At 34.4% G+C, this 14,640-nt stretch overlaps 1 long non-coding RNA gene across 1 annotated transcript; it reads right to left on the reverse strand.

Moving 5' to 3' along the window:
* Positions 1-779: 779 nt before the first annotated feature.
* On the reverse strand, positions 780-2,449 carry LOC118806481. The gene is made up of 3 exons (XR_005007125.1): positions 2,380-2,449; positions 904-944; positions 780-810 (listed from the first exon to the last, which is right to left on the reverse strand). It is a non-coding gene; the product is annotated as an uncharacterized LOC118806481 (long non-coding RNA).
* Between the last annotated feature and the right edge of the window lie 12,191 nt (positions 2,450-14,640).

Consider the following 14,640-nt stretch of genomic DNA (forward strand, 5'->3'; position numbering starts at 1 on the left):
CATCTTCATCAAAGAACTAAATTGAAATCAGTGGAATTCCCCTTTAAAGGATAATAACAAAGAAAATCATGAACAATAATATTTTTTTGACATTAGAAACTGACTCTAATATTCAGAAGGAATATGTAACCGTATGTATTAGAAAATGAACAAAATTGCTGACAAATTGTAAACAAATACAGAAGTAAATTACATTTCTGAAGTATTTCAGTAAAAGTCCAATTAAAAGAAGCAACAGCTTTAATTTAGGTGAATATTATGTAGTAATAAAAAAAAATAAATAAATAAAAAAACATGGAAGAATAAAGCATTAATGTTTCATCACAGATCTTCCCTACACAGATATTTATCCTAACAACTGACCATCTCATAAAGACTCTCCTCTCACTGATAGTTTTGTATTGCTAGGCACAATCACTAAAACTATGCTTTTTTATGAGAGCAGATGTTCTATTTATGTTGAAGTTGAGAAACACAAACACCTGACATGGGGTTTTATTTTCAGTCAGTTTCTTTGTTATCAGAGTACCTGACTCCACCTCCTCCACCACACTGAATGTGCAGATAATGATGCACTGCAGGTAGAACTTCTCTAAGCTTCGCTTCTATTAAAAATAAGTAAAAGAAAATTAATGAGTTACAATTAATAAGTTACAGTTAACGAGTTACTCTGTGGTCATTAACAGAGGAGCCCCTCACTGAAGAATACAGAGTGTCTTCTTGTGGCTGTTCTCGTTTCCCTCTTCCTCTTTTAGTTTTCTTTTCATGGAAATTTAGGGCTGCATAATTCACCTCCTCAGCTTCATCATCCTGCAGTAACAGACATGAGAGTTTAAAGAAGAGCTCTTATATATCATTGATTTTGTACATGTAATGGCAGTAATAATGGCATTAAAGCAGTACCTGATTGGTCGTCTTCTCTTTGACTGAGACTTTAAGTTTCTCTGAAAAATTACAAATTAAAGCAGGTCAGAATCTTTATCTTCATCATGTTTGCTGCATTTTCACACATTCACTACGTTCAAAAGTTTTGAATCACTGTTTTTAATAACACAGAATCAGTTTGTTTGCAGACACGTGTATAAAATGAGTGTTACATGTTAGTTCAAAAAATGTATCCAGAATGATGAACGTAGCTGTAAATTAATGTAAAATGACTGAAAAAACTGTATAACATCAAAAATGAAAATGAATGTTATTAATTATAAAATTCAGATAACCTGATCAAAAAAGATTATGTGTGTAGATAATTACTAGTTATATATTATTAATCATTAATTGTTCACTTCATTTTTCATACTGAAAAAAATATCAAAGTCTTTTGTGAATAAACTGTATTAAATCCACACTTTTCCATTTTTTTTTTACTTGTGCACATATGTGCATTTTTATTGTAACAGGTATTTATTTATTGACTTAATTACTAGTTAGTTTAGGGTTAGGGTTCCAAATAGTCTCTGGTAACATTGTCTTTTACAGTCTTCTTAATTCTTGGTATTAAGCAGGTAAGTATGCAATACAATCCAAAGTGTTATGTAATAATTGTGGTTAACATGAGACAGAGTTTCAATATCATTCTTCGATTTACTCTAAAAATAACCAACAGGTTCTAGCTATTTACTGGATGAGCTCCAATGTTCTAGATAAGTATTATGGATGAAACTGAGGTAAGTACTATGACTGATTTACACCAAAATGCTTAAGTTCCAGTCATTAAGCTGAAAAATTATGTAGTTAAATATATAATAACTGGATAATAATTGTAATCTCACACATTTAAGCAGGAAAGTAAATCAGAAAAATCAGAAAAATGTAAATAATAAATACCCAGTAAAACCACAGTACAAAATACTGATTTAAATGTCCAGATTCAGTTTAATATTTAGTTTACAGTCAGGAATATAATAAATAATACTGTTTACCTAATAAAACTACCTGGAAATCAGAGAAATGTCTGATTTACTTTACTCCTCAAACATGACACATTACAGTTTAACTGAGTGTTTCTCTTTACCACCTTATACTCCAAATAAATATCTAATTATGAGTATTTTACTGTGTCATTTCTCTGCATACTTATGCATTAAAGTGTACTGTAGTCATTATTTACCCAAAATAATTGCACAGCACTGTGGAGTTTGTAGCTCACAATAACACAGTTAATATCTACAAGCTGAAACTGACTATCATGTTGCCTAAAATAAATACCCAGAACTTTGGAGTTTGTACCACAAATTTAACTTGTTACCTGTACTTTGAATTTAGATGACTGTAAAGTGTTTTCTAGTTTTTGAGTTGGATGCAGCAGAATTTCTCATATAATTGATCACTTTGATGAAAAAATGAGGATTTTGTTTTGTGACTGTAGTGAAAACTCACCACTGCAGTGTTCACAGTTTCTCCTTTTACAGTTTAAAATGGTTTGGACAGAGATCACAACCACACACACTCCTAAAGCTGCTCCCAGACAGATCACTACAGGATCCAGAGGTTGTGCTGAAGAACATGCATGATCAAAATTATAAACACCTTCAATCAATATCAAATATTAATATAAAATTAAATGAATAATCTGGCACACTTGTGCAGTGTACACGTCTCACAGCAGGTTCTGCACATCTCCAGAAAACGTCTTCACAATAGCTTTTTAAGTGGAGCTGTTTTCACCACACCTTTTTTTTTGTTGTTGTTTGGGCGCCCGGTCAAATGACATTTTGTTGGTTTTCAACTTGAAAATAAGATAATTAAAACATCTACAGAGAAAACACTTCTGCACATTTTAATGCATAATAATTTGTTTCTTTATTTGCTGAGTTTAAAATATTGAAGAAATAAAACATAATATATAACCTGTGCATATTGTGGCATATTTAGTATTTTATCTTTTATTTTTTCCAATATGTTACACTCAGAAAGTAAATAAATAATTAATTAAAAATAAAAATAAAATAAAAAAGTGATGAACAAGTGAAATCAATCATTTTGAAATCCGAGGAATCTTTTTAAATCACCCTGTATTTTGAGGTAATGTGGAGAGAACATTTGCTTGTGAGAGGAAAAAAAGATCTGAATTTCTTTTAAAGTGAAAATTTAAAGAAAACAAAGTTAGACTTTGGGGGTAAGATGTCCCCACAGAAAAGAAGTGAAAGAAAAAAATATAATTTAGTTTAATTTTCATTATAAAGACAAAAAGTTTTTCTCTGAAGTTACTCTGACTAGCTGGCATTAGTGTAGCATGCTAACTATAGTGACCTTTAGCTAAAATCAGACTTTTTTAGTTGTCTTACTGGTTTTTATGAAAGTTTTGAAGCTCGGCAAGAGTTACATCATCATCTGATCTTTTCTATCATGTCTAATAATCATGTACCCCTCAAAACTGTTGTTCAATGTTGAATGTCATTGTTTTGTTGTTATAATAATAATAATAATAATAATAATAAAAAAAAATAATAATAATAAATACATTTGACATTTCAAATGTTTCTATTTTACAGTCATTTGTCTTTTATCATACTTTATTAAAATTATAAAATATATAAGATATAGATAAAATATATAAAACATATAAAATATTATTGTGTTATACTTTGAGTGATAACAGATTTTAATGCAAAGAGTAGAAATTATGATATAAAAGGATTTGCATGCAAAACCTTGGGTCCCCTGGTCAAATTACATTTTGTTGATTTCCTAAATGAAAATAAGTTACACAACTTCTACAGAGAATAAACATTTTTTTCAGCTTTTTTATTTAGATGTGTTGCTGAGTTTAACATACTGGAAATGAAAATGTGCAGATGTGTGTTCTCTGTAGAGAATGTGCTCTCACTTAGGGAAAAAAAAATAAATAAATAAATACATACGGTGCCCAAACCTTTGCATGAGACAGAAAATGATGCAGTGAAATCTAAATGATAAATTGATGAAAGATTCACTAGGGGACTTCTTATCCCAGAGTATGAGTAATAAGTAATCTTTTCAGGATTTTTCTATTTTATTCTATAAAAAAACAGGACTGTGTGCTGTTCTAGTTCAGTTCCTCTAACTGTGTGCAGGTTTATCAATCATCATCCTGTACATGATAAACTCATGTACTGATATGATTGAGCTTCACAGTAAATGGACCTCATTGTTAAAAAGGACTTTTATTTCCCCCACTGCTGTTAAAGGTTTTTAAATTACTGTTAAAACTGTTGACATTAACAGATAAAGATGTAAATATAATGATTACCTGTCACAGCTAAGAAAGTTCCTGTGGAAAACTCAATAATATTCCCTTGAGATTTACCACAGAAGTACATTCCTTCATCATCTTCAGTAGCACGTTTAATATTCAGAGAAAAGCTGCTCTTGTTTGCCTTCAGTTCCATTCCTGGTTGCTTGAATTCTGGATAAATGTCTTCACCTCCTAACACTGTTCCCACCGGCTGAAGAGTCTGTCCCAGTTTATGCTTATACCAAAACAATCGCTCTGCACTCATGTGTTCCTCAAATGTGCAGTGAAGTGTAGCAGCTTCACCAGCTTTAACTGATAAAAATGGCTTCTGATGAAGATCTACAGCTTGACCAGCACCTACAAAATGAGTTCAGGTCAGATTTAACTCACTTAGGAGAAACAATTAATAAATTAATAAAAAACCTGTAAAACCTATTCTGTAAAGACTGGCAATAAGAATCCAGATGGGAGTTATCTTCATAGAATACATTGGATTATTTGAAGTGAAATGTTTAAAGGAAGTCAGAAGGTCTTTTCTGCTGCTTGATGGAAGATAATTTGAACAACAGAAGTTCACTGGGGGCCTCTTCATGAGCTCACTGTGTCATCAATAGAGAAACAGCCAATGAACGCCTTTATTCAGGAAGTGTCACCTCACAGAGAAAGAACTTGATTTGAAGTCAAAATACACTTGCATTTACTATTTTATAAAAGCTTTGTTTACTTTGTTTACAAACACAATTTTCTATTATTTAAATAGTAACAAAATATTCTAGGTAACAGATCAGTTTCACTGGGTCTTTCACTGTAGTTAATGTGTTAATAATGTGAAAAGAGAGAAAGAGAAAGAAAGAAAGAGAGAGAGAGACAGAGAGAGAGAGAGAGAGAGAGAGAGAGAGAGAGAGATAGGCCTACAATGGAAGAGGAGTTGGAACATCTAGTCACTTTTGCTCCTGTTGTTCATCAGTGATGAAAATTTGAAACTGTGCTCCATTTTTTCATATTTACTCTATTTTTTGTGATTTCATGTTCAAGTTAATTTCATGTATCTGGTGATGGAGAGTGTCTTCATGCACTTCACCATGTTGAAGAATGAGTAATGTGGTTTGGCACTGCTTAACCTTTATATCACACTACAAGATCCTCCAGTCAACAGTCATACAAGTCTAGAATAAACCTAAAATATTCTGGAAATATTATGTAGTGAATTAATAGTTTATATCAGCCTATAAAGATATGCATTAATCATATAATAATCAATAAACACAATTTAGCCTCATAAAATATTATAGTGCTGCGATGCTAATAAATAGTAAAGCAGTTTTTATACACAACACAATAACTGATATTTATGGCGTACAACAATTATTATCTGTGCTATAAATCCATACATTCATTTAAAGTACTTTAAAACAATATGTACTTTAATACTATATATAAAGTTAAAATGTCCCATAATGCTTTCTTTGACAGCCCCTAAAGTTCTAGGTATTTACCAGGTAAGTGTGAGGTACAGGGCCCAAAAGGACTGGACAAATATTTTGGGTTGCATGATGGGAAATTCCAAGACAGTTTAGCTAAATTACAATAAAATGCCAAAGAGGTTCTAGATATTAACTGTGTAAATGTGTGGTACAATCTCTAAAGTACTGCATAATAATTTTGGGGGAAATTATGATAAAACAAAGATATTCCTTATATTCAAGCTATTGTAAAGAGATTTTGGAGCATTTCTATTTGTCCAAGTATCATGAATATTTCACATAATGTAATGCATTAAATGTAAATATAATATATATATAAAAAATGTATGTATTTTTGTTTTCGGTAAAACTAAATTTTAATGTAAATTTTAATTGCATGTTCAAACAGGAATATCAGGTTGACATAACAGCACAAATACAAAGAGGAAGACAGACTGGGCTTTATTAGTTACTATGTTTTGTTAGCTAAAATGCTAAATGCTAAAGTTTCAGCAACTTGCAGCACATAAATGAGTATCTTTCTGAGGTAAATGTTAAGAACTCAGTAAAACTAATATAAAAAAAAAATATGGCACCCATAACTGGTTCTGTCATCCCAGCAGCTGTCCTGCTGTTTGCTTGTACCAAACAAAGAGATTTCCAGAGTTTTCTTCAAGTGAGCACTGAAGAGTAACAGCTTTACCAGGCTCAACAAAGACAAATGGGGCTGTTTGAGAAAGATGCATAGTTTGCGCAGAAAGAGTTGGTTGTAAAAAGCTCTTAATTCTTACTCGAGTTGCAGACACATAGAATCAGAATCCAGACTTGAGTCACATCCATGAGAGAAGTTGTGATGGAGCAGAATATTCAACTGTTCAAAAGCCAATGACAGAAGCTCAGTGTATCTGAAGCCAGTTGGGCTCAAAGCGTATTCACTCACTGCTGAAGCATCACAGGTTCAGGTTAAATTTCCATTTACCTGCTTTGTGACATCATTTGGTCAGAAGACAGTGAAGAAAAGAGTGACTAAAAAAACTCATGCAGAAGTTTCACTTCATAGATGCATAATTTAACTGAGAAGCGCCTAAGATCCCAGTCTGTATCTGAAGACCACATCTTTGATATTATTATGCATTAATATGATACTTTTAAAATTATATTTTAGGTAACATCTATTGGGAGTTTTACGGTCTTGTTCTTTGTTCAACCCAAATCAGACACTTCAGGTTTATACACTTTGCTCTTTTTAATGGCCTTCACAACATTATGTTAACAGCAGATTCACTGTTTTTCAAATGAGTAACAGAATATTGCTGTGGATAAAAATTCTAAGTATGAACACAAACTCACAAAACATATATATTTAAGGAATTCTTAACCAGTTTATTACTTGGCAGAGAATTAATAAAATCAAAGTATGAAAAAAAAAGTCAAAAGTAAAAGTGTAAAAAAAGTTTTACAAAATGTAAAATGTAAAAAATGCAAAAATAAAATGAAAGAAATGTGTAAATATGTACAGACATGCACCAAACAGCATATATAAACTACTAAACACAAAGAGACTCATTTATCAGTCAGCCTAAAGCAAGAGTGTCAAACTCAACCACTAAAAGAGCCACATTAAAAAAACTCAAATCAAATCCATGGGGCTGTGGTTTTATTTCATTTCTACTTAACATTTCTGCCAAGACACCAACGGGCCATTGTTTATTCAAAATATGCCAACACTCCACTAGCAAAATAGGCATTGAATATTCAAAAATAATTTTAAATAAAAAATAAATAAATAAAAAAAAAAAAGTTTGAGTTTTTTAAACTCCCTATTTGCTTGAACACAGGCATCTTTTTTTAATATAATTGTTGGCCTATAAATTGTTGTTGGGGAAAGGGGGTCAGAACACACACTATGTTGCAGGGCATGCTGGGGACTGTAGTGCATCTTAGGGTGAAACAGGCTAATAAAAATAGAAAATTCAAATAATTTTGTGGGCTGAGTAAAGGACTGTGTCACAGGCCTGACTTGGCCCATGGGCCTTGTGTTTGACACATGATGCCTAAAGCAAGATTTACAGTTATACATGCACTGAGGGCTTCTGGTGCACATGACATACTGGACGTATGCTTGCAGAATCTGGTCAACAATTAACTGATTTATTTTGAACTAATTCCAATGTTTCATTTTTGAATGTTTGTAGTGGTCTGACCATGAGAAGCTTTTTTTTTTTTTAGGCATTTTCGGACACAACCAGTGAACGGATATTTGGTAGCGCTTAAGTTTATAAGGATATTATAATGGCCTTGTGAAATGCTTTTTAAGCCTCATCAATGCAGAGGACAGTGATCAACAAGCTGTTTGTTACTACACTGTTAAACAGAAATTTGGGTAAAATAACATTTTTCAGAGCTGTGTGTGTATTACACTATATAATCTATTATACATCATTTTAGATGTTCATTGTTACGGTAAGACTAAGTAAACTTTATCAGGCAAGTAGCTGCACTAATTGACTGTCCATTATTGTGATGAAAAATATACATCTAAAGAAAATGGAAAATGCTTTATTGCTTAATAATGCAGTAATTAGCAGTCAGTTATTTACCAACTACTGCCTTGATAATGCTTGATGAGGCTATAGTAAGGCTAAGGTTGTTATACTGTAATGTCCTTCGCTTCTGAATTGTTATTGCAACTTTTTCCTCAGTATTTAATAGAAATGGCTAACAATAGAAGCTTGTAAACATTAACAATGTAGCATATGTATAGATATTCATATCTGTGTGTACAGATATTCACACATCTATTTAACTCCTTTCACATCGTCTCTTTTCTATTCTTGATTCTATTTTTTTCAATTCTTATTGGGGCTCTTCCTTCAACACTTTGTGACATTTACTAATCATATTTTGCTCTCTCGCTCTCTCTCTCTCTCTCGCTCTCTCTCTCTCTCTCGCTCTCATTCGCTCCTCCCCTTGCCTACTCACACTTCCCCTTTCTTTCTCTCTCTCTCTCTCTCTCTCTCTCTTGCTATGTCATAACAAGTAAATTATTTTTCCTGGAACTGATCCTTAATGAATCATTGATTGGAAAATATATATATATATATATATATATATATATATATATATATACTGGTATGTTAATCAGAAGTTTGTCCTCCTTTGTTGCGTTAACACCCTCTACTCTTCTGTGAAGGCTTTACACTAGATGCTGGAACATTGCTATGAGGATTTGATTGCATTCAGCTGCAAGAGCATTAGTGAGGTCAGGTACTGATGTTGGATGGTCAGTTCTGGATCACTCAGCTCATCCCAAAGGTATTGGATGGAGCTGAATTACTCCAGAGAACACAGCTTCACTGCTACACAACCCAGTGCTGGTGGGGTTTTACACCCCTCTAGCTGACCTTTGGCATCAGGCATGGTAACCGGCTTGTGTGTGGCTGCTCCAGAGTGTCCCATTGGCAGTGCTTTTTTTTTGGAGACAATACAAGCTATTTGTATATATAATAATGTAAGAAGTTGAACACACTTCTGTCAGCATTTTAGTGCAATTTAAAGTAGCTGAATTCACTCATTAGAAGAAATATCTGAATACTTTTGGTCATTCAGTGACAGATTTACTAATATATTTGCATTGCCATTGATACATTATGTGCACTGCGGGTGCGCAGAATCGTTTTTGCACATGCACACAAGGGCTCCAATGAGCTTCAGATCAGAGCAAACCTACCTTCATGAATATGCATTTAAGGGATTGACACTATTGGCACAAATACTGGATAAAAACCTATGCGCATCAATGAATCAGGGTGATTTATGAACTTCAACTGGACCAAAAATTTTGAACTGGGTGCAATTCCTTTGCAAATGCAGAGAAGACAGATATGAACTACATACACTATATGGCAGTTTCATTGAATTCCACCTCTGCCAGAAGTCAGTTTGTGAAATTTCTGCCCTGCTAAATCTGCCCCAGTCAACTGTAAGTGCTATTATAATGAAATTGAAGCATCTAGGATCAACAATAGCTCAGCCATGAAACAGCATACCATGCAAACTCAGAGCGAGACTTCCAAGTGCTGAAGTGCATAGCACGTAAACATTGCCTATCCCCTGTTGCATCACTCACTACAGAGTTTCAAACGGCCTCTGCAAATATCACCACAAGAACCGTGCATCAAGAACATCAAGAAATGAGTTTCCATGGTCCACCAGCCGCACACATGTCCAAAATCATTAAGCGCAATGCCAGGCATCAGCTAAAGTGGTGTAAAACATGCTGCCACTGCACTGTCTCCAGGGTGATGAATCATGCTTCACTATCTGGCAGCCTGAAAAACACATCTTGGCCACATGGATTCCAGGAGAACACTACCAACCAGAAAGCACAGTGCCAATAGTAAAGTTTGCTGAAGGAGGAATAATGGTCTGAGGCTATATTTTAGGGTTTGGGATGGGCCAAAAAGACCGACTTCAACGATTTTGATGTGGAGGAACTCTAATGGCCTGCATAGAGCCTTGATATTAACCCCACCAAACAGCTTTAGAATGAGTAGGAATGTCAATCACCAGCCAGGCCTTCTCACCCAACATCAGTGCCTGACCTCACAAATGCTCTTTAGGCAGAATGGGCACAAACTCCCACAAACAGACTCTAGTCTTGTAGAAAGACTTCCAAGAAGAGTGGAGGATATTCTAGCTACAAAGTGAGAGCAAACTCCATATTAATGACTATGGTTTTGGAATGGGATTTCCAAAGGCTCCTATACTGTAGGTGTGATGATCAGGTAACAAGATACTTTTGATCATATAGTGACGGTCATGATGTTTGGTCATGATTTTCCAAACTGCTCATGTTTTAGCAGCCTCCTCCATCAGAATGCTAAGATCTTCTAAGAGTTTTGGCAGCTAAAATTTAGCACAGGTATTGGGTAAATCTGGCCCATAGTGTACGTGTACATGAGTTTGTTAGTGTTTAACATTCTACTGTAATATTTTACTGAATATGAGTTGAATGCAAGTACATTTCACAAAACAAGTGCATACACATAGCATGCACAATAAACGCAATGTGTTTGTTAACAATATTGAGTAACTCATTTGATAACAGTTATTTTAAAAATCACAGAAACACCTGACTACCAGTATTTTCAAAACTGAATTTTCAGTGTACAGGGTGTGCTGATATATTTTCATCTGGATGTACTGTATGTAAAATGTGTGGTCATGTGTTTGTGTATATTTTCAAACTCAGTCTTTGACGTGTCAGTGGACGCCTCTGCTTGTAGGTGCTGTTTAGGACGTTGGTGGTTTTTGCAGCTCTGCTCTTCTCCTCTACGCCTCACTCCTTCACCTACTGCACTGCTATCTCTGCAGACCACTTTGACCACTTCTGATCAGGTTTCTCAGAAAAACAACCCCCCTCTGACTCGTCAAAGTTTCCACAGGATGCTCAGCTATAGCTGTTTGTCACAGGCTGTTTGTCATAGATACCACATGCAAATATTAAACATCTACATACAGTATAAAGGTACAGTGTCTTAATACTGTCTACAACATTGTAAATGAAGAGAAATCATATCTCCAGCAGTTTTTTACCCTTACTATTTCACTAGAGCAAAAGTAGAAATTATATGATTATTTTTTAACTATATTTCAGTTCAAATACTAGAAGTCATTAGTCATACGAATCATAGCGTGAAAAGTGATGTTGCAACAAAATACTGACCTTATACTAATATGATCTATCTTTATTCTAAAAAATAAGATTTTTTTATTAATCTTCCTTTTTTTTACAAGCAAAGTCAAATGTTGCATATTATATGTGTTAACTGATAATGTATATATGTATGTAGGTGGATATGTACATTGAAAGTGTATTAAATAAAAAATAAAACTGTCTGTATATTTGTTTCCCTTCACTGTAATATTTAAAATGACTTCTTATATTGCAAGAACAATACAATGTATCAAAAATACGGCCTGTTAAAGTTTCTGAATATCGTCCACATCTGGCCTCTACTGTGCACAGTACAGTCTGAACTGGCATTTGTGGATGCAGTGACAAACAGTGTTTATTGACAACAGTTCATCAAAGTAAACCTGAGCCCATGTGGTGATGTCCATCACAGATCCATATTAGTCTTTAAGGCAGTCAAGAGGTCAAGAGTCATGGGCATTTGTGGTTTATGACCTTGTCTTCTTACTTGCATATTTCTGTAGAATTCCTGAATCTTTTGATGATATTATGCAGGCTGTATGGCATACAATGCTTGTAAATACTTTTTGAGGAATATTGTTCTTAGTCAGTTTGCTATTTACTGCTGCATGGTGAGCTTTGATCCACCTTTGCTCTTGAAGGACCAGGCCTTTTTCCTTGATGCTTCCTTTACTCACAAGCATGAGTGCATAAAGATGTTTCTTGAACATATCACAATGCTCATTGCTCATGTGCCAACCTTTTTGGAATGTTTTGCAGGCATTTCACGATGAGTTTATTTACATATTTACAAAAAAGAAAAAAAAACAAAACACACATATACACACATTACTTCAGCCACTTATTTGTTTTAACTTACAGGTGATGCTGGAGCCTGTTCCCACTGTCACTGGGCAGAACACTGCAAAAACAATTACGTAAAATTAAGTTAAATTAAAATAAAATATAATAAGTTAAGTGTAAGTTATCATGCCTTTGTACTGTTTTCATGTAAATACAAGTTTAATTAATTTAAAACTGTGATTTCTTTTTTTCGTTTTTGTAATTGGGCTTGTTTGCAGCTCAAACCTGCAAATAGTAAAGGCTTAAAATTGACAAAAAAAAACAAGGATTTGTTCTTTATTTCAGTGTGTGTGTCTGTGTTTTTGTGTGTGTGTGTGTGTGTGTGTGTGTGTGTGTGTGTGTGTGTGTGTGTTGTAAAGTGTCTTGATAAATGTTTTGATTAATTTGTTCTTACATTATTCCAATAACATTTCTTTAGTCTAATGTGTGTAAATGTATCATTGTGGTTGGTGACACTATTGACTTTTGACACTATTAACTGCATATTAACTTCTTCCTTTTGCTCTGTTCTCTTTCCACCTTAAGCATCTCTGGTGTGTAATCAGGTGTGAAATCTAAAAGCTCTCAGTGAGCAGAGGACGGCATGGTGTGAGATCTCACAGTTTGCCCTTATTAAAAAAAAACACATTGGTACTTCCACACTGCTCAAATACTGTGTGAATTTTCCAGACAGTCTGACTTCTGTATCGAGTGAGAGAAGCTGCTGCATTAAAATGATGATATCAAAATGGAATAAAATATACAGTGTGCTGATCTGGTGTGGTGCTAGTGAAATTGATCAAATCTTGGATCTACTCTGAGGTGAAGTAAAATGTAAAACAATCTGCAAGATATGTAAGAAAACAAGAAAATAAGAAAAACTTATTTTTATTCTACTATTGTATTTTTTACAAGCAGTAGTTTTAAATAATTGTGATGGCCCAAGACGTCTTCATAACTGTACATACCAGTAAGAAAAACATGGTTTGGAATGCTGCAGTTATTGAGTCAGCAGAGTGTTGGTGACTTTATGCGCTATTTACCTCAGTACCCAGTTGCTGTGGTTTCTAAATGCTTCCACTTGTCAGTAATGATACTCAGAGTTGATCAAGGAATATCTAGGAGAAAGAAATTGCAGGAACTGACTTTTTGCAACAGTGTCATCCTAAAACAGCACCATGCTGGAATTCAGGGAGCTCTTTAGAATGATTCACATATTCACAAATATCTGTAAACAAACTGCAGGGTTAGGTGCTTGATTTTATATACCTGTGGCAATAGGACTAAAGGCCTAACACCTAAATTTAATGATTGAGGTGTGTTCCAATATCTTTACATACATTCATAGAGCTGTGTAAATGGAACCATAAATTTCACACACACACACACACACACACACACACACACACACGCTTTAACATTTGATGTCTTAGTCGTCAAAGTGTGGGGAGCACCCCCTTGTGGTGGTGGACAGAACTGCTGCTATTATTGTCCTCTCTATAGAACAGCACGTTTCATGGTAAATTAGTTTGGTTTTAGTGGGTGGCCTGAGGGGGTGGGGTTAATTAAAGATAGGTTGTCCATTGGCATTGGCTTTGACATTTAAGTGCAAAGCATGCATTTTAAGTATTTTTTAATTTTTCCACTTTCTGAGTTAAGTTCTCTGTTGATGGACACTATTAAGTTTCTCATGCAGCTTCTGCTGATTCAAATGCTCTATTTTCTATCCAAAGTAATGTCACTCCACCTGTACCACTCATTCAGCACACATGCACATCCAAACATTTCTTGTAGCTATATATAAATAAGCTCAGCCAAATGCACAGTACATCAGTGTCAAACCTTTTTCCTCCTATTTGTCTCATTTGAGAGACTGAGTGAGATTAAAAGAGAGTAAAAGTTATAAAGGAGAGTCTAAAGGCTGGATGGGAATGTATTCTGCTCTGAAAAATGAAGCCAGTGGTTTTCAGCACCATGGACAGTAACATTAACGTGTTTCAGGACCATGGACAGAGACAGTACAGACAAAGCCAACTGTTTTGGCAATGCACAATGTATGTCTCCACTTCTTGTTTCTGGTAGCCAACAAAATTTAACATACTGTATGATATGTTTGTAGAAGCGGAGGGTGTGCATGTCTTTTTGTATTGTATATTGTCTGTTGTTTGTCATTATGGACATATAACATGTTAATGACATTTACGCAGAAAAATATTGGCAAAAACATAAGGTTAAGGGAGGACTTAGCAGGGCTTAAAATTCACTAGCTTAGCTAATTTAGCTAGCTAGCCAGTTTAACCGAACGTGCCTCAGAAGTTTCAAAGACTCATGAGTTGTGTACTTCAGTCTGTGCCAAACTGTGCTGCCTATTTAGATGATGTGGTGATTTTTACATCCACGTGGGCCGAGCACATGCACAC

The sequence above is a fragment of the Colossoma macropomum genome, unplaced genomic scaffold, assembly GCF_904425465.1.
Source record: "Colossoma macropomum unplaced genomic scaffold, Colossoma_macropomum, whole genome shotgun sequence".
NCBI lineage: Eukaryota > Metazoa > Chordata > Actinopteri > Characiformes > Serrasalmidae > Colossoma > Colossoma macropomum.